At 37.4% G+C, this 21807-nt stretch overlaps 1 long non-coding RNA gene across 2 annotated transcripts in view; it reads left to right on the forward strand.

Moving 5' to 3' along the window:
* Positions 1-5416: 5416 nt before the first annotated feature.
* LOC103456694 (uncharacterized) overlaps positions 5417-21807 on the forward strand; it is an 81635-nt gene continuing 65244 nt past the window's right edge. The window contains exons 1-3 of one of the 2 annotated variants that reach the window (XR_001776006.2): positions 5417-5698; positions 12465-12514; positions 17296-17415. This is a non-coding gene — a long non-coding RNA (uncharacterized LOC103456694). Of the gene's footprint in view, positions 5699-6094; positions 9049-12464; positions 12515-17295; positions 17416-21807 lie in introns of those variants that run through there. The other variant, XR_014085453.1, reaches the window with a different exon arrangement.

The raw sequence follows: 21807 nt of genomic DNA on the forward strand, positions 1-21807 counted from the left end.
GGGGTCCAAAAATGAGTATAAAATTGAAAGAAAAGCCCAAAAATTTACATTTTATTGAAAAAAAATTTAAATTGTGATATTTAAAGTCAAAATTAAAGATGAAAAAAATCACTATAAAAGTAAACAAGCATCATTCTCAACAGGGCAGTTCAAAGTGCTATACATTATAAAAATACACGAATAAAAAGTCACCAGTTGTGAAACCAGAAACAAACATTACATTTTGTCAAATGACATCATCAAAATCATCAATAAACATCAAATATATTGGACAATTTTCCATTTATCATGGTTTAAAAGCAGCTCTAAACAGCTGGGATTTTAATCTTGATTTAAAGGAACTCCGTGTTTCGGCCGTTTTGCAGTTTTCTGGAAGCTTGTCCCGGATTTATGATGCATAAAAGCTCCTTCCCCGAAACTCCCAGGCCTTTTCCAGTTGGTGAACTTTTCACTTTCATGGCTGAAAGTCCAACTCTGACTAAACTCTAATCCTAATCACAAACTGCCTTAAATTGTCAGATGACAGGTTGTTTACTGCTCCGAGTCCGGCTGTAACTTGGACAGGATGTCCTCTGCCCATTTAAACTGGACGTTGAGTCATTCACAAACAGAAAGTGTTTCAGGCTGCAGGGCCTCAGAGTGCTGGTGGGAATCTGCAGCCGCTGGAAGAAATAGGCCACTGTGTCACATCGTCTCAAACTGTTTTCTGGAATATGACGAGCTCCCGTGAACAGGTCTGAATGTGGCAGAGATAATGGGGGACCTACTGTACAAAAAACACATTTTGCATATTTTTGTACTTTCATTCGGGTCTTAAATTCTTCTAAAAGCAGCTCAAGTGATTAAAAAACCCACCTAGACAAAATGTTTTTGGTTTCAACAAGAAGTACGGCGTTACCTCGCAACCCAAGCTAGTTTTCCCGCTGTATGCGCTGTACAATGGCTGCTGGAAAAGACAAGCATTTTGTTGTTGACTTATTTACCATCAGCAAACCACTTCATGCATTTTTGTTGGTTGTGAAGGAGGCTCCACTTTTGCTTTTCAAACATATTCACTTGTATAATTGAGCTTCGGTCTGCAGCCATTTTCATTTGTAAACGTTGAGTTTTGGGTGGCGCGGCCAGCAGCAGATTAGTTGGATTTAAAGTGACAAGACGCCCTAAAAGAGCTCATCCTGACTAAAATCTACCTTTTTAAGAATGATTGTTGTGCAAAAGATATTCTCAAACCTCTCCTAGCCTGTTTAAGGAAGCATAGCTGGATGCCCAACCCAGAACTAGCAAGAATCTATCAATGTTTGAGGTAAGAGGTTGGTTTAACCAGACCTTACACTGGAAAAGACATTTAAAGAAAGTTTTATCTACGGTGTTTGTGTGCTCTACTCTGTTATAAATTTCTCTTTTTGGCAATTGGAGGCGTTAATAAAATGTCTGCCTCTCCCACCACTTCCTGTTACCATTCTGTCTCTCCCATTTCAGCCTTCCTGTCTCCATTACACGATAACAAGGCTTGGTCTGCCGCGACTCCTCCTGGGAGTCCGACACTGCCATCATATTCAAATGGACAAAGGTGCGTTGATGAGAAGCAGAAGAAGAAGAAGAAGAAGAGAGCTGCCTTTGTCTCCAGGGGAAACTGGGATGCCAACAGTTAGGCGCCCTGCAGACAGAGGAATTAGATCAGTTAGAAACCCAACCCAGCCCCCTGCACGCCGATTGTTCCCTCCTCCTCCTCGCTTCGTGCCCTTATCGCCGGAGAGAGGCTCTGAGACGGGCTGACACCACCTCCGAACGTTTTAAAAGGTAATTGAGCCTCGAAGCCCACGCCGCTAATTTGTGTGAGACTGCCCGGTATAGCCGGCAGAGTGACAAAAACAGAGGGAGGACTGTTGGGGAGAGTGACTTCCTCAGACACAATATGTTAATTGGCTCTCTACAAGTGACAGCCGTAGTATTAAAAAACGAGAAAAGGGGGGAAAAAAAAAAAACACAAAGCAGAGGGTGTTCGAAGGATCTCGCCGGAAAGGGCACGGTCAGGAAATATGAAAAGGGTTTGTCTCTGCAAGACAGAAAATAGCGCCGATTTCAAAGATCAGCACAAGCTGCTTCACAAAGACATGAAAAAAAAAATCAGGGATTTAACAGTGGAATGAAAGGCAAAGGGGTAAGAGATAGTGTTTGTGGTTTTGGAGGAAAACTTTAACCTGAAAGATGGCCGCCAGACTCAAGAAAGGACCTTTAAGAGAAAGGGATCCAGCTCAGGCCTGCTGTAAAGCCAAGAACTTTATTCCTTCAAATGCCAGCGCTGCTGGGACCGAGCTGTTTGTCTAGAGCCTGAGTTATGAGGAAGACGCCCCATGAATCAACCCCGGTACCTTTGTGGCCTTCGGCCCAGTAATATCCATATCTCCTCACTTTCCTGTGATCAATAATGAGACAACGCTCTTGGAATATTTGTTGAGGTCACGCCGAAGAGACGCTGAACAGATAACTACATGTAGATTTATTTATCATTCAAAAACGGCAAAGAAACATCTGATTAAAAGGTTTAAATGATAGTAAATAGATGGTAAATTTTGTCTGTTGATTTTTCTGTGTGTGGAACCATTTCGGATCTTATTTAAATATATTTTGGGTCATTAAAGGGGAAATATAATGTGAAATTGAATTTTTTTAGCTTTACATCATGTTATAACTGTGTTGCTTTGACTCTCATGCATGTTTTAGAAAACCTTTAATCTCCATGGCAACCATTCAGCTATGCAAAACACCTGGGTGGACTTAGCTCCGCCTTCGAGGACAAAGCTCCGCCTCACAGCTGCATTTCCAACCTCACAGAGCAGTGCTCCCCCACTCAGCTCCTTCAGACTAGCCAGCAGCAATTAGCAAACTCCTGTTGAGCTCATATTAGAAGCTACTTTAAAATGCTGGTACAAACGTTGTGAAAGGTTGTGATGACTTCCTGAAGGCGGAGCTTCAGAAACGGCAGGAGTTTTTTAAAGAGACAGAGGCCCAAGTTCACAGCGTCAAATGACATCAATTTTCTTTTCAATCATATTTGATGTATATATAGTATTTTTATAATAAATTAAGTCAATTTAATCGTTTCAGCCCTACATAAGTTAGAACGCTCTTCTCTTGATATTCATTCGTAGTTTTTCCTTCCTGGACTTTGTGTTGATAAAAATCTCAATCTTGACCTCATCTGACCAAAACATTCAAGTGTCAGTAGAGATTAGCAAACGCCACACGTTTCATACAGAAAATATTTTCCAGATAACGAACCCGTACATGGATAGTATCTAAATAGACTTGCACCGTGTTGCAACATTTGTTACATTTTCAGCTTCTGTGGTTTGCTTTCACACTGCAGAGTCAAATGAAAAACTTGTTCCCCTCCTGGCCTGTGGGGGCGCTGCACCAAGAACCACTGTTGTAGTAAATTATACAAACACAATGAGCGCAACTTCCTCCTTCACAAAATGTAAACAAAGATGGAGTAGCGTCTGGTTTTAGCGGCTGGAGGATTCCTCCTTTATTTTTAGGGAAAAACAGAAGTAATTTCTCCAGCTAGCTCTAGCCTGGCGCTTTTGTTTTGGTTGTATTTACCCAGAATGCTCTGTGGTGTAGTCCACTTCCTGCTTTTGGAGCAGTTTCCGCTTCACTTGGTGTTCACATATCCATTCGAACCGCACCAGAGTTCCCTTCAGCCGAACAGAAACCAACATTTGAAGGCGGACCAGAGTTTGATTTGGCTGTCTTCCTTTCACAACTTTGCTACATTTAACCAAATTTAATAAATCAGATAAAAGTTGATTTTAATGCAGCAAAATAAAAGTCTGTGATAGACATAGTTCTACTTATTATAAAACCTTGGATATAATAGATGAATATTTTGTGACGGAAGTAGCTTGAATTATGTTGAAAAATAAGAAGCTCAAGAAACGAATTTGCATCCATAGCATGACGTTGCCACCACCATGCTTCACTGTGAGTAAATACAATGAGATACTTTCACCCTATTTCAGGTCTTTCTTATAATCATAGCTTTTGTTTTGCTCAAATAAATTACGTCGCTACAGTTAATGGCAGCAGAACCATTTAAGAAAATGCATATTTATGCTCCTTTGTGTCGTTTGTCATCAGTTTCTGTCACGCAGCGAGACAAAAGACACAACACGCGTCCGGGGCTGAGCTTCCTGCGTCTCTGCCTCGCTGCCATCGATGATTCACGCCCCACCGGGGGGAAAACAGAGGGTTACTAACTAGGTCCTCCAAAGGCACCAGATGTCAGTGATTAATCTTGATGAAGTTGGGACTTCGCGTCTCCCAAGCTGTCTCCAAACCTGCTGCTTAATGACCCCTTGCCTCTGTTTTATCAGCCCATTTTTTTTTAGCCTTTATATCATCCGGATGGTTTCGTATGCAGATGTGTGGCGGCTGGAGAGGAGGCAATTGGAAAGCAACTCATTGTCTGCAGCATCACACACACACACACGCTCTGCAGAAAAGTTTGCCACTGGAAGAGAGATCTTAGGAACAAAAGAAAAGCTTTTTTTTTTCTTTCAGGGATGCATTTATATTTAGTTTTTTTTTTTGTGCCCCTCGCAGGAGGTGCAGATTTTCATTTTGGTGAAAGCTTTGTGTGGCGAAAGAAAGAGAGAATAGCAGTCATTTGTTATAAAAAAAACAGAAAAAACCCCACCAACAGTAAATACAAGTCATCATTCATTCCTGAAAGCCTGACTGATATAATAGAAGACAATGTAATTTAGAAATATGAAAAAAACATCAGCCTAATCATGAAATACTAACTCGGGAGTTGGGATGATTGATGTTTAGGTGAGTGGCGGAGTTCACTCAGAACAAAGGGGATAATACAGTGTTGGAAGAACCCAAGATAAAACTGTTTCAAGTATTTTTTGGTCTCAGACGTAAAATAAATGTAATATCAACCAGTAAAGCAATTGTGTTCCTGTAAGAACGTCATTTAGAACCGTAGACAAACTAAATAAACATAAAAAAGTGTAGTTGTTGTAGAAAATGTTGATAATTTCAGTAACGTTAATGTGTTAATGGATGTGATTAATCTAAAAGGTTTATTGAGTCAATGAAGACATAAAGTAGAATCTATGTTGCTTTACACTGCAAAAAAAATGGTTTATTAAATTTTTATGCATTATATACTTTACACAATGCATTTATACAACTTTACTTGTCATCCTGGGAAAACAAGAATCAACATTTAAGTAGAAAAATCAGCCACACCAATACTTTAATTAGACAAATGGGAGGATTAACATTTTCTGAATTACTAAAATTTGAGCAAAATGCAGAGCAAAAAATAATATTTTCCAATAATATCCAGGAATTGTTTTAAAAAACGTTAAGAAAAAAGTTTAGCTTAAAACCACCAAGTATAAGTTAAACTTCTGTGGAATAAAACATAACACACTTTGAAAGGGAATGAAAACAAAGTGTGATCAAAATCTATGAAACGATTTGAATATTTTAAATCTGAAACCTTCATGATTGTTAAATCATCCCGTTCCAGTAAGGAGCTTCGCAGTTTAGTTCAAGTGACCGGAAGTGACTTCACGGCGAACCGGAAGTGGTTTTATATCGGCCGTCAACTCCTTAGAAAGTCAAATTACTTTTAAAGATAATTCTTCTTTACGATCTTTGGAAACGGACCAACGCGGTGAGTTGAATGTTTAAACTTTTGAGAGATATTTTTTTTGTTCTGCATGTGGATTTTGGCAAATTAGCTTTAAGCTAATGGAAATGCTAATGGTTATAGTAGCTAATTAGCTCAATGCTAACTCTTGTTGATTGCACAGTGGCGCTTAATGCTGTAGAGTTTTCATGGAGTAAACTATATGCTTTATGATTTGTGGTTTAAATCAAGCATAACTGGTGATGACATGCTAATATGGTTTACTTTAATAAATGTTTAAATCTGTTTTAAATATTGTGTTTATTTGAATATTATACAAAAGTAAACAAAGTTTAGTTTTTACTTTATTTACAATAACAAGAACAGCTAACTTATGTTCTTTGTCACAATGATGGAGATTTACTTGGTTTCATAAAACCTTTTATGCCATTTTGTTTGGATTTATTTGTTGATTCTCAGTATTCTGTTAATATTTGTTGTGTTAAAGAGTAAAAATGGTTTAATGGTAATGACGTTGTAAGAGTAGGCACTAAGCTGGATAACTTGATCTAAGTAACATTTATGAGTTTTATTTGACATTATTTGCGTCTACTTGAATGCAAACAGATTGTAACATTTTAGATCGATTGAACTTTGGGACTCGGACAACAACAACTCTGATCACTACACTGCTGGACAAGATACAGAAAAAGACACAATACAATACAATAGAAAACAGCAGGTTTATTTGACAAGTAGTTTTGCTGAAAGTGCACTTTTTTCATCTGCAGTCAAAGGTCAGGAAACATCTGGCTCTAGAGAAGTCAAATACCATGAAACCTTTCACTAAAATGGAAAAATAACGTTACCTGTGCTAGAATTATAAATGTTTTTGGTGTTACATTTTTTCAAAGTCTGATCTTAAAATATTTAATAAAAAGAACATTTTCACCTCCATCTTTTGCACATTCTGGTTTGATTCCTTGCTCCCAAAACGTGACAGATCGAGTTCTGCAAAGATTACTGCAACAGGGCTATCAGAGAGCCCATTTTCTGCCGGGTTTCATGCACTGATGGATAAGTTGTTATGTGATCTCTGAATTACTCACTCAGAAGATCATGTAACAACCTCCTTGAGAATGTGAGATATTTTCCTGGCTGCAGTGGAGGGTGAAAAACATCTTGTAGTTACACAGCCAACTAACCTGTAATGCTGTTAAGACAACAGAGCTGCAGAACAAATCCATGCATATGTAAACCTAACACCACTCCTGGCTGAATAAACTGACATTTATAATTCATGACAACAATGTGGTGAGAATCATGTTTCAGATTTTAAGGGTTTTTTTTCATGTGTTCACTCATGACAACACCTTTTCTCTGTTGTTGTACTGTGTGTTGCTTATATTTGAGTTTATTTTCTAGCTTTACCATGTTTGCCCCAGTCTTTGTCTCCATAACAATCCCATGATTACGTTTAAAAAAAAGAAAAAGAAAGCAAAAGTCACAGCCTGGATCTTAATAGCATCCTTCAAAAATCAATTTCAATTTCTCATTTTCGTCAGCATGACGGCCGAACATGAATCGATCATGTTGAACTGACATTTTTCCCTAAAATACCAGCCGATACCAAACGAGAACGACACAGAACCTTCTTAAATGAATTGTATCTTGATACTACTGGCAGTAAGGGAAGAAAATGATAAAATTGGAGGTTTTCTCTTCTTTGTTCCCCAGCCTTCCCAAATTAACTCAGACTTAAAGGTGACTTTGAACAGGTTAGAATAGGTCTATGAACTGTACAAAACAGTTGCTCAATTTTATTCTTAGATAATGAGATTATAGTCCAATCAGTACAGTCACACTTGAAAATGGCTGCAAAAAGATGCAAAATTATACAACCGTACATCTTTGAAAAGCAGAAGTAGAGCCTCCTGCACAACCAACAAGAATTTAGCAAGTGGTTTCTGGAGGGTAAGTCAACAACGAAACACTCGCCTTTTCCAGCAACCATTGGAAAACCCGACATACTGGAACTTTACTTGGGTTGCTAGGTAACGGGCGGAACTGTGCTTGGGTTGCTAGGTAACGGGCGGAACTGTGCTTGGGTTGCTAGGTAACGGGCGGAACTGCACTGGGGTTGCTAGGTAACGGGCAGAACTACGCTGGGGTTTCTAGGTAACGGGCGGAACTGTGCTGGGGTTGCTAGGTAAATGTGCAGTGCGCGCTGAATGTGACTCAGCAATTGTGATCTTTTTGAAACGGCTCATTTTTAACCCACCAAAAAACATCAATTTATTTCCAAGAAAAAACAACTGGCTGTTTTTAGAAGCAGTTGGGAAGTACTCAAATGTGCAAAATGTGAATTTTGCATAATAGTTCTCCTTTAAAATACGTAAACTTTCATGTTGGACTAAAAATAAGAGATTTTCCCCCTGAAATAAGTCTTGCAAGCAAGATGTGGTTGCCTTGCGGATCTTGTTACAGCCCTGCTGACTATTCTGTACCTGTATCAGTAAATTAGCTTCTAAATGCTAATTTGCTTGAGAATTGGCTAATTGTTCCAAAGCAGAGAGAAATTGGATGCATTTTCTGTAACCTTACAACAGAAGCAACACCGTCTCTTTTCACATAGCGGTGTAGAAACCTTGTTAATGAATACAACCACCAACCTGCTGACTGCATTTCATGTGTTTTCTCTGTGATAAAAATCAAGCCTGGGATAATCACAGCATGAAATTCAACATGTTTAAACACTGACATTGCGTGGTCTTGATGAGGTGGTGAATACCAGTCCCTGTTGTCAAAGCTTTGCTCTCTGTGGGATTAATTTAAAACTAAAAAGGGAAGCAAACTTATTTTTAGACAAGAGAATTTTTCATGTTCAGATGAAGCGATATAACCTAAAAAAAAACACTTCTTAGTTTGCTGAAGCTTTGCTAAAAAACCTTTCTTGTATAGTTTAAATTCTTTTTATTAATATCTTTAAAAACATGGTTAAAAAAATGAAGAGAACAGATACAAACCAGCGTCATTTAGATCAAAATATAAGACATGGTTACTGCAGATGTGGCCTGCATACAATACAGAACCTCTTACAAAAATAGTTTAAAATGCTACAGGGTAGAAAAAAGAAAACCAAAGATGCTGCAGAAATTAGAAGAAATAAATTAGACAAACAAGATTTGGACAGAGCATCAAAGATTGTAACTGCTTTAGCGAGAAGGTTTGATTCCAGACATTTGGGGTTATAAATGGCCTGGGATTATTCATTGTTTTGTTCATGGCTGAACTTTTACATCAGGCAACTTGTTGGGCACCTAAGGGTCCTTAGGAATATATGCGTTGTGCTGTTGGCGGTAATTATCCGATAAGTGTCTGCGTTTGTGACAAAGGTGAGTTATAACTGCGTTAATGATCGCTAATTATCACTTCGATATGTAAATGAGAGGCCGTATTTTGGCGCTAATGTTAGCTAACGCTTTGTTGTAACTTGTTTATTTAATGTTTCTAATTTGAGCTCTAACGTGACCAAGTATTTGATGCTAATGGGCTAGCCTCCCGACTGTTGTCTTTAAGCTGAGCCTTTAGCATTAGCTTATAAATAATGTAGCGCTATATTATTGGTTTATTTCTGCTACTAGTATGTAACATGAGAGCTACAAATGAGCTAACTCGTTTTAACAAATGGCAAAACTGTGTTTTATTAGCCTTTTTACTGTGAAAGGCTAATAAAACAGCCTTTCACAGTAAAAAGGCTGTTTTTTACTGCGGACTAATGGGGATTAGTCCGCTTTAATCAAAATCTAGTTAAATGAAAGTATAGTTCGTTTGGGGAGGTGTGAATCAATCAAACTCTGATAAGAACAAATAAAAACAAAAACAAAAGAAAACCTGCACTTTTTTGCGACAGTGAAAACTGAATTGAAAATTCTCCAAGACCGCTGTTATGGGTAAAACTAATTTGAAATCTTCAAAAATTACATATAATGTATATATTTTTTTAAGGTTTCTATTTATTTTTTAATATCAAATATTGAAAAAATATTTTCAATATTTATTTCCATGAAAACAAAATTACAAGGACATATCAGGGCCTGACTAAGAGAATTTTGTTTTTTGAAATTTAGAGTAACGCTGAAAAATTACCAAGATAAAGTAGAACTTTTATGACAAGTCCTGTAAGAAACAGCTTTAGTCTTACTACAGCATTAAAATGAGGATTGTTGAGCATCTTGTGAAGTTATACTTTGGTATCTTTTAAAAATAAATAATTACTTAACCTTTTAATAGCATCAGATTATTAACAGTAGGAGGACTTTGTGCTATTTTGAAGACTATCAAAGCTTTTTTCTCTTAAAAATAACTTTTTCTCATAATATTGCATGTTTTTTCTGCTAATATTATGATTATATTCTTATAATGTTAAGACTTTATTCTCATGATTAAAACATAATTCTCTTAATCCAGTTCTAGTATTCAGTTGTACAAAATCAATGATCTGAAAAGCTGCTTTCATATATATATATATATATATATATATATATATATATATATATATATATATATAAAAGTTGCACTTATGAGATCTGAACTCAATACTTCGGACACCCGCTGATTTTATTCTTCACTTTTCTGCTTGAACACGTCAACTTCACACACAGCTGAGTGGTTTCTTTTAAATCCAGCTGTATGAAATGCAGGAATATAGTTATCTTACAGTCTTGGACCGATTCTGAAACGCTTTCTCAAAGATCTTTTTACCTCCGTCTATAATCAACTATTGATTACCGGGTCTAAAAAACCCCACACCCCTCTGCCATACCACCCTTTCCATCACTGCTCTCCACTTCACCCTTGTTTCTCAGTGAAAACCATCACATTTTCACAATGGGAGACGTGTAATCTGCAGTATGAGACATGGTGGCACAGAAGTTTGTAGAGCCAAGACAGCTGCTCGCTTCTCACAGCTGTAATTGGTAGACCAATGCTGCACCGTTTGACAGATTGTGGAAGATAGTTTCCCCAGACATTCTGTAGAGATGTACAACTAGGGCCTGGCTGGATGTGACGTGAACACATTTTACATCACCAAATATAACATCTCAAGAAAGTCTACAGGTGGCAGCTCCTTCCAACCGAGAGCTTCAATTCTTTATAACGAATCAGCGATGTGGGCCACTCGCATGTTTAAGTGAAGACGAAGGAGATTTTTAGACTTTATGTCTCTTTTCTGGAGCCACTTGGGAGGCCACAAGCTAAGGTAAAGGTAATAATTATAAGTACAGCTGACATGAAACACAAGTCTTGTCTATGTATTAGCAGAACAACTTTGTACGGTTTTGAGAACATTCCTTTTGCACATTTTTGTACTTCAATCCGGGTCTCAACTGCTTCTGAAAAAGCACAAGCTCTTAAAAAAGAAACCCCTTCATGTTTTTCTGGCATTAAGTTAGTATTTTTTGTGTCTGGAAAATGAGCCTCTTGATTAAATTGCATTCCACAGGCACTGCGTCGTTACCTAGCAACCCCAGCAAAGCCCAGCCCGGTTACCTAGCAACCCAAGCAGAGCTCCAACACTTTTGGTCAACTGGCTTTACCACTGAATCTGCGTTTTGTTGTTGACTTACTGTGCAGAAACCACTTTCGACATTCTTTTTGGTTGTGCAGGAGGCTCCACTTCTGCTTTTCAAAGATGTACATCTGTTTGGAGCCATTTTCAAGTACGAATGTAAACATTGACAAAAAGCCCTAAACCCTAAAACAGCTCAAAACTAACATCTCATTATCTAAGAATGACATTGTGCAAAAAAATTAAAAAACATGTTTTGTATAGACCATAAACCTAACCTGTATAAGGAAGCATAATAGGTCAACCGTTTAAAGAAAGTATATTTCAGAATGTGCACACAAGCTAACTTTGCTTTAACCAAACTTACACAGCCAACAGCAGCATTTTATAAAACTAATATCTGGAACTTTAGCAGTATGTCACAATTTAAGCTGTTTACAGTTGGACTTTCCACCATTTTAAAAAGACTGCAAATCAATAAATCCATAGTCAAACCTTGAGGTCCAAAACGTTCGATCGATTCTGGCGGAAGAGCACAAGCAGCGTCAACCTGCAAAGAAAATACTGAGACATTTTGGAGAAATTAGCTGCATAATTTCCATTTTGATTTTACACCTAAACATGTTTTTTTTTTTGTTTCTAATTGAATATTACGTACAGCTTTCAGTTGGCCTGAGGCCTGTGGCTTTAATGTGAGCAAATGCTAAGTATATCAGGGTGCATGACTAATTTTTAAAGTAAAACAACCATGATCCACTTAGTTTCCTCTGAGGATTACATTACTTTTAATCTGGCTGAGTAAAAGCCAAGATGAAGGCTGACAAATGATATTAGCTCAGTGTATGAATACTTTATAGTACTTAGATTAGATCTCAACCAGACAGTTGCGTGACTAAAGGAGCAGAAATGTCACATTTTTCATTTTAAAAAGAATGAAGGTAGTTGATCTTTCTGAATGTGGACATAATATTTCATTTTCTTCATTTTTAAGGCTGATTCCAGGTTTAAAATTTAAGGCAGCAGGTGAAAGTCAAAAGGTTTTTAGGGAGAGATTTGACAGGAGGATAGAGAAGCACTGAAGTCTACATAAAAAGGAAACTAGTCTGCATCTGTTATCCATTACACTAATTATGTTTGTCTAGCCGTAGCGCTAACCATTAGCATTAGCAGTAGGTCTCAGTCTTCTACCAAAGACAACTGCTAAAATCTGACGCCACTCCATTTTTGTTTCCATTTCAGAGATTTTCGTGTAATTTTCCCCTGGGGGTTTTGGAGCAGCGCCACCACAGGTGAGGAGGGGAACGGGTTTTAGTTTGAAACCGCACCAACTGAAAATTTAACAAATGTTGCAATTCTAGACCCCAATATAAAAGCGAATCAGCTTGCACCGCTATTTGAGTAGCTGTAATCTTCTCTAACTGTTAGCCTGAGCTGCTGCAAACTTTCTGTCAGCTGCTACCACAAGTAGCTCTTAGCTATATTCATTGTAAGCGTTATTTATTTTGCTTGTAGCTTTAATAGTTGCTCAATTGAATAGCTTTTAGCTTGAGTGACTGTTAGCATAACTAACTCTGTTTTAGTAGTTATTTATCCACTAATTTGACTAACTGTTAACAGTATTCAGCAGCTACTTGTGCTAATAATTATTCAAGCTAACAGATGAAATGTTAGCTGTTTCATAGCTCCTGCACTGATTAGGAGCTATTCAAAAGCTAACATTTCATCTGTTAGCCTGAACAGTTGTTAGCACAAGTAGCCGTTGACTTCGGTAGCTTTAAGTAAGCATAGATGCTCAATTCAGTGGCTGTTAGTTTAAAAACTTTAGCTTGATTAGCTGTTAACATGAATAACTGTTTTAGCTTGTGTAGCTGTTAGCTTAAATCGCTTTAGTGGGTAATTTAGTTGTCTCCCAGTTTGAGTAGCTGCTAAAAGTAGATTTTAAATAGCTCTTAGTCGGATTAATGGCATTATTGTAGCTGTACTTGTTAGCCTGAATAGCTTTTAGCATAAGTACTCTAAAAGAAATCAGCCTGAGCAGATATTTTTCTTTTTTTCTTTGTATAAATAGTAGAAGATTTAAACAGTACAACAAAAAAAAAATCCAGATTGAAAATACAGTTAAACCGCATTCTGCTAGACTGCTTTGACTGCTATTTCCAGAAAAATGCTTTTGAATAGTTTTTGGCTTGTGTAGCTTCCAGTAACCTAACCTAACCCTGGTGTAGTAGTTTCAGTTTGGAGAAGACGGTAAAGTGGACTGTACTGAGTGCTAAGCAAGAATAAACCCTAAACACTACGTTAGCAAGCCTACAATCACATATAGTTCCTGACATGTTTACATTTTAAAACTTTTACCGTTGTACCTCAGAGATTTTTCAAAAATCTGCAAAACGGAGTTCCTTTAAGTGCTTTTTCAAACTCTCAGAACTCCGACGGTAAAAACAGTAATTTAGCTTTGCAGAACCAATGCTACTCACTCAACGTTGACACTTTGGAAGAAAGACGTACTAAAGTCTGGAATAAACACATCATAACAGAACAATTGTAGGCAACCAGAGAGATGCATCGGCAGTGTTTGGGAGGTAAATAACTGGGTTTGTCAGTGCAGTCTGGTGGGTTGGAAGTGTGTCTACATGGGTGTAAAAGCACGAGCTAAAGCGGGGAAAAAACACTCTGAAGTCAAAAGTTTTAGATTTGGTCAGAAGTTTACATATGTGTTAGTTTTAGGCTTCAAATGTTGCATTTGAATATTAATTAATGATGCTCAGAATCAATAATTTGGTCAAGTGTTTTCCATTTATTTAGGATTTTATTTTTAATCCGTACATTGTTTTTTTTTTAGGAAACTATGACTGAGACTGTGTGTCACAGCAATTACAGCCCCACAAACATCACCATTTGTAATTTGCTTCTTCTGGACACCAGCCGCATAAAGAAATGTGATTTGTGTCACTAAGCTGTAGATGGTATTTTCAAATTCATTGGTATTCATTGATGCTTTCAGTGAACAAACGGTGCAGAAAATGGTAAAACTTCATTAATTGGAATTTATAAATCAAATGCACAAATATAAACATACAGAACTTATGTGGAATTAGGTCACTGAGCTTTTTATATTGTTTTATTCCATAACTCTCACCAGTTGCTTCCTGACAGATTATTTCACTTATTACAAGACATTTTCCCATAAGTTAAATCATCTGCCAGTGGAACTAGTACTTTTTATCAGTATTAAGGAATTACTGACTTAAAACAAGCTCTTATTTCTTGCTGAAAAGTTACTTGTAAGTTAGTTTTGTCTTATATCAAGCGTACTAAGATATTTGTGGTAGAAACCAGACAAATCTCCTTCAGACTAGCAACAGCAGCAATTGGCAAACTGCGAGTCCATTGAGTTTATATGAATTACTTCTTATTCCAATGCTATAAAGAACGACGTTAAAAGGTTAATGGAGAAAAGTTGTGATGACGTCATGAAGGCGGAGTTTCGGAAGGAACAGGAGCTTCTTAAAGGGACAGAGTCCTAATTTCAAGTTGTTAAACTGCGAAATCAAATTTCCTCTGATATACTTTCAAATTGTTAATATTGATGAAGAGTCAGGAATGTGAGGCTGCTTGCTTCTTTAGTTTCTTTGAATGAAACAAATATTACAGAAATAAGATTTACAGATCGACATTAAGTGAGTAGCAAAAGGTGCAAACTCAGAAAATTATGCAGTGAATTTTTTCAACAAAGCAACTTTATGTCTCAGTAAGAAATCAGCTCAAACTTACATTTTTAAATCACTTTTGATTCATCAGCTTTAAATGGATTCAGCCATGCTATTTCCTACTGCATATCTCAAAAAACATCCAGTTTTATCACCGTTTCCTGTTTCAGCAGACTTCAAAATAAGAGCTTCTTGCCTAAACGTGTGTCTTCCAACTCCTAATTGTAAAAACGTCCTGTAAAGGCAACAACGTCGAGTTTTTCTAACATGTTTTATAACAACTGAAGGTAAAATAGTTATTTTCTATGTCTGTATGTGCCTTGAAAATATATAATGCTGCCCATTAAAGTTTGTTTCAAGAGTCTGTTGAACTCTAACCAACTTCGTCTGAAGAGAATAAGGAGAGTGAAGAGACTTACCTGTACAGACAATGAGATTATCCAAACACAATTAAACTCTGGGGCCTCGTCTTGCAAGGTTTGAACCCATTTCCTTTTCATCCGTAACTTCCATCCTTTACCTCCGCGCCTCATTGTTGTGTGATTAACTCCTGAGCACCAACCGGGGAGTCTATAGTCCCATTACCCGGATCTCTGGTCGGGACAAAACATTTGCTAATCGCCAATCACGAGCAGGAGCATGGCTCTCGAATCTCTGCCAGCTCTATAATGTGAGAGTTGGCGCCGCCAGCTCCTTGAGAGAGAGCCGCTGTCTTTCTGCAACACTCCATTCGCTCAAATGCATTTAGCTTCTGCCGCCACGGTGTTTCACCACGCAAAGCCTCCAACATGGAAAGTTCACTTTATCCCCAGAATGGGATTTACTTTGGGGAGCTAGACGGATGTCAGCGACACAAACAGCATGCTGTAATTTAATTTCAGCAGCTGCATACCGGCAGCGGCGACGGAGGATTATTTGGGACCTTGTAGGTGGGAAAAAGGAGAACATTTCTGGCGAAAAGGTCAGAAAATTTGAGAAATTTGCCTCGAGAGTTTTTTAAAGAAAATTTCTGAGAATAATCTCAAAATTTCTGAGTTTTTTCTAGCAGATTTTGGAGTTTTGGAGCTCAGATATTTTTTTAGCTCATTTTAGGGTAAATTTTAAACTTTTGAAGCTCCAGAAAAGAAAAAAAAACTGATTTTTTTCTAGAAATATTACTTTCTGACTTTCAACATTTCCAAGTCTGACAATATCTGAATTCTACCAAATGTTTGACTTTTCAAATCTGAACATTTTCAAGTTTTTTCTGAAAGATTTCTGAGTATTTTTCTATCAAATGCTGGACTGTTGGAGTTCAGTAATTTCTAAGTTTTTTTTCTAGATGATTTTAGAGATTTTTTCTCTTACAGATTTTTGACTTGAAGCTCCATAAAAAAAATATTTTTTCCTGAGTTTCAGAAGTTTCAAATTTCTGACAATCTCAAAATTTAAATGTTTTTCTAGAGTAATTATGAAATTAATCTTAAAAGACCAAAGTTTTTCCTAGCAAATTTCTGAGTTTTCAAACTCAAAAATTTCCAAATTTTTTGTAGAAAATATCTTAAGTTTTTAATTTCCAATTTTTCTTTTCTAGATAATTTGAGTTTTTTTCATGCCCATTTTTGACTTTTGGAGCTCCATGTTTTCTCTAGAAATATCAGTTTCTGGGTTTCAAAAGTCCAAATTTTTGGAAATTTCTGAGTTTTTTTTCTAGTGAATGTTAAATTTTCAAACTTGGAGAATTCCAAATTTTTTCACAAATATTTCTAGAAAGATTTCTAGAGTTTTTTTCTAGAACATTTTTTGACTTCTGGAGCTCAGAAATTTCCATGTTTTTTTCTAGATAAATTTTATCTAGCAAATTTTTCACTTTTGAAGCTCCATAAAAAATAAAAAATATTTATTTTTTTTAGAAATGTCAATTTCTGAGTTTCAAAATTCACATGTTTTTAATTTCCAACTTTTTTCCTGACATTTTTTTTAGATAAGTTTAAAATGTTTTAGTTTTTTGGCATGAATGTACACTGTACTTTCTGCAGCGGCCCTCATACAGCGTCTGGCTATATCTGTGGAGTTGTTTTTAGTAGAGCCATTTTCCATATCTATTTGGATGTTAAAATTGTACGTGTGCAGAGACTGCAGTTGGCATGAAGGCATCAAAGCAAGAGAAAGTGCTTTAGGCTTTCAGGTGGGTATTGAATGGTTTCTTCTAACTGTGAGTGTGATCCTAGCTGCAAGGTTCTGCTGGATTCCTGCAGAAACATGAGACCCAGGGATGTTCTTTTTTTTGTTTTGTGTCTAAACTGAACTAAACTCCAGCCACAGCAGTGTCGGTGTCTGCTCAGCTAGCTCCTGCTGATAATGAACTACTGTTACTGCAGGCGCGGAGCGGGAAGACAGCTGAACTGCGCCAGGCTCGGTGAGAGCTGAAAGGCCTGCTGAGAACAATGGCTGACATGAGGAGAAACATGCAGGATCACCACCTGAACTTCTGCAGGAAGGTAAACAAGTTCAGGTTTATTCACCTGCTAGCGAAGGTTTGCTAGAGAACCTTGGAGGATCTCACCAAGTCGCCTTGGTCTAGTTTCTGGACAAAGCTTGAAATAAGTCAAACATACCTTAAAAGTAACTTTTCAGCAAGAAATGTGAGTTTAAGTCAATAATTCTTTAATATTGATGGAAAAAGTGGCAGATCATTTCATTTATGAGAAGACGGTTCCAAAGCGCCAGTGGAACTAGAACTTTTTCCACAATATTAAGGAGTTACTGACTCAAAACAAGCCCTCACGTTAGTTTTGTCTTATTTTCATTATAATATCTGCACGAAAAGCTAGAAAAATACTTAGTAAGACTTTGTAATAAAACACTATTTAAAGGGAAATAAACAAACTTTCCTACAGTAAAAAAAAAAGTTCAGGACAAGAAAGAATTAACTGACAAAACGCAAAAGATTTTTAAGTTACTACTTACTCATTTTAGGCCTAATAAAGTAAATTCAGTTTATTTTAGATGCATTTTTTAACCTTTTCATTACCAATATTCAAACTAACTTCACATCGTAGGTATCTGGACTGAAGTCATGAATTTCTTTGTACCTAAACAAGTGAATTAGTTATTTTGGTAACTTTCTCTGCCATCACTGCGTATTACAGAAGTGGATCGTCCCATTGAGTGATTAATAATTTTCCGTGTCTTAGATGATCCCGGTCTGTTCAGCGTGTGTTGCTACACATTCCCAAATGTATTTGTTAATCCAAAATAGCAGCGTAACGAGTCTTTTAAACTACATCAATTCAGCCTGAGCATTCTTAATTATGATATGTAATGAAAATCATAATTGATGAATTGACTCGTGGCTGGGTAATGAATTGCTTTCCATGCACGTTTTATGCCAATTCTGCCCTGACTTTGAATAAACCCTAATTATCAACATTAGTGAATGTCAATGCCTTAATATTTAATAAATCCTGGATAATCCCATAGCAATCAATTTAGATCAAAATCGCTCTCCACCAAAAGGTAGAAAGGCTCTGCAACTCATCCACTGTTCGCCATAATGATGCCTATTTATATGCAGGAGCTTTTTCAAACTGCACGATGGATAATTACTTTATTTACTTCTAATCATGTCAATGAACCATTGTGCAAGGGTTAGATTGCCGGAGCTCGTTATAATTAATATTTTTCTCTTTTCAGTATCATATTAGGGGATTTGGTGGAGCAAAAGGCCCGGTTTGAATGGGATTTGGTCAGTATATGCCTCAGCATGAGATGGAAATAATAATTGTTTCGTATAGCTCAGTGTGACATAATCATAAAAACTGCTATTCATCTGTTTGTCCCCCATTTATGGCTCTAGGTGGCTTTAAATAGATTTGTCGAGCCCCTCTGCATTCTGCTGCCACGGAAAAACCAAACAAATCTTGTTGTGTTCAACAGCCTGAATACTAATCTGGAATTAATGTATGAGAACAATGCAATATTTACATTCATTTCATGCAAAGTCAATATTTATGCAGCTAATGTTTAGTTCAGTAATTACTGACGTTAATTTAATTTATTGCCGGTAATTCGGTCTGCTTTTATCATTTGTTTGCGCAGAGATTACACCCCGAACCGTTCGACTTTCCCCTCCATCGAAGGGAAACACAAGTAGGTTCATGGTTTTGAGCAAAACTGAAAGAAACTATAGTCCTAATAGTTTCTTTCAGTGAAACTATTTGGATTTTCTTTAATCTAATAGGTTTAAAGGGAAACCTATTATTAGAAATTCACATTTTGCACAGTTTTGTACTTCCATTAAGGTTTCTACTGCTTCTAAAAAACAGCTCAAGCACTTAGGAACAAACTACCCAACTAATAAATTAATGTTTTCTGGTGTCTGGAAAATGTGACGACACAAACCAGCAGGCACTGCGCCGTTACCCAGCAACCCCAGCAGAGTTCCACCCGTTGCCTAGCAACCACGGCAGAGTTCCACCAGTTACCTAGCAACCCAAACTGAGCTCCAGCATGCTCGGTCAACCGGTTTTTGATCTAAATGTAGAAAAAGTAACGGATGAATTGAGAAGATGCAAAGCTGGAAAGAAAACCAAATCTAGAAAATCTCTGTGAGGTTTTCAGGGTTCCTTATTTTTCCAGACTCACTTATGACGTTTCTTTTAGGTTTTATTACATTCTGGTCATTTTTGTTTGAATCAAAATTCACTTTTTGCACATTTTCATACTTTTGTTTGGGTCTCAACTGCTTCTAAAAACAGCCCAAGTGCTTAAAGAAACCCCTGCCTTTTTTGGCAATAAGTAAATTTATTTTAGTGTCTGAAAGACTTTAAGTCATAATTAACAGGCACTGCGTCGTAACCTAGCAACCCAAGCTGAGCTCCAGCAAGTTTGGTCAGCTGGTTTTACCGCTATATGCGCTGTACAATGGCTGATGGAAAACACAGGTGTTTTGTTGCTGACTTTTGACCAATCAGAAAGCCCTGCTGCATTCCTGTTGGCTGTGCAGGTGGCTCCACTTCTGCTTCTCAAACATGTACAGGTGTATAATTGTGCGTCTGTTTGCAGCCATTTCCATGTGCGAGTGTAAACTTTGAGTTGGGGGGATACGGACAGAAGCAACTTATTTGAATTTAAAGTGACAACAGCTAATTCTGAAAGGGGCTCAAAATACTCAAAATCTCATTATCTGAGACTGAATTTGTGCAGAAAACGTAACGAACACTCATAATATGCACTGTCCCATTGAAATGAAATCAATAAATCAATTTGTAAGGTATGTTCAGGGTGTTTTGCATGTTTGCTACATGATTTATGGAGCTTTTCGTGTCTTTATCACATAAAATACACATAATTTTGAAGCTATAATGAGAAAAAAGTGAAAAAGCTCCATGGCGCTGTACTTCTGTGGGCGGCCCACTGTCTTATTAGTGAAAAGAAAGCTCGTCTGCTTTTGAGGAAACTGTCTTCCGCTCCCTGAGCTCCACAAAGCAACCAAAGGAGCAACGGAAAGAGGTGAAATATATGCAATATATGCACGGTTCAGGAAAATGTATGCATCCTCTAAAACCATAAGGCAGCAGATTTATTCCAGATTTTGCAAAAACAGAAACGCAAGCAGATTTACGTCTAACTTCTGCACTGGTACTCTAATAAATGGAATACTAACCCAAAACCAATTAAGCTTTTCACCATGACCGTCTCCTCTCTCTGGGGGATTTTGTGCAGCAATAAGTTTTTAATTGCTGTGGCCCCAGTCTTTTTTATCTCTCTTTTCATCTCTGTATTGCAACGTTAACGTTAATTTGCTAGACTCGCAGTCGAAGAATCAGCGACTTTAATGAGGGGTTAAAATAATCAGATGCTTACCTTGGTCACCACCGAGGATACGGCAAATTTGAAAAGTATCCTATTAAATACAAGTTTTTTTTCTTAGACATAAAGACAAACTTGTGTTTCTTTTAATGGGGGTTTAATGAAAATGTTTCCTTCTAAACGGACTGTGAAATCAGAGTTTAAAGGACTCAGAATGATGTAAAGCAGCTGATATTAAAACCCAGCGGAGCCATTATTTGAGGGTACCTAGATAAGAAATGTCTCTGATTCCAGAGCAAGTGGGATCCTCGGCTATCAGATACAATAAAAGAAGACAGTAGGAAGAGCCAGTTAAGCTCCGTGTCACAATCCTTCCCATCTCCAAACCCAAAGTGAGGTTTCTCCGCACTCTCCCCGAATTTCTCCCTTCAGAAATTACCATTTACCAATTACACGGTGTCAGGAGTGATTCATATCTCTTTAATGAGAAATGACAGTAGATAGAGGAGAGCCACCTCTGGTTTGATTTCACTCCCAGTGGGACGGGATGAGCTGTTGACAGAAGCGGACGGCAGACGGAAACGGTGGGAGAGGAAGCCGTCAGTTGGGTCGTCGATGATCCGACGGGGGAACCGCAGGAAGGAGGAGAAAACCTCTCAATCACCGACCCGCTGTCCCAAAATGAACCTGGGCTCAGTGGTTATTACATCCTTGAAGGGATTCGTTTTGAGATGTTGCTGGATTTTTTTTTGCACGTCTCAGATTCTCTGATCTCAGTTTTATAGGCTTTAGAAACATCTGTTGTTCATTTAAGCCTTAAAGGTGACCAATTATGCTTCACTGAACGGGTTAGGATATGTTTGTGGTCTATAAAAAGATATTTATTACTTTTTTTGTGCAAAAGTTTTCTTAGGTAATGAGATTTTAGTCAGAATGAGCTGTTTTAGGGCGTCTTGTCACTTAAATCCAAATTGGCTGGCCATGCCCCCAACTCAACGTTTACACTTACACAGGAAAATGTCTGCAAACAGATGCGCAATTATATAACCGTACGTGTTTGAAAAGCAAAAGAGGAGCCT

This window comes from Poecilia reticulata, chromosome 20 (assembly GCF_904066995.2).
Source record: "Poecilia reticulata chromosome 20, P_reticulata-male-v2, whole genome shotgun sequence".
Lineage (NCBI taxonomy): Eukaryota > Metazoa > Chordata > Actinopteri > Cyprinodontiformes > Poeciliidae > Poecilia > Poecilia reticulata.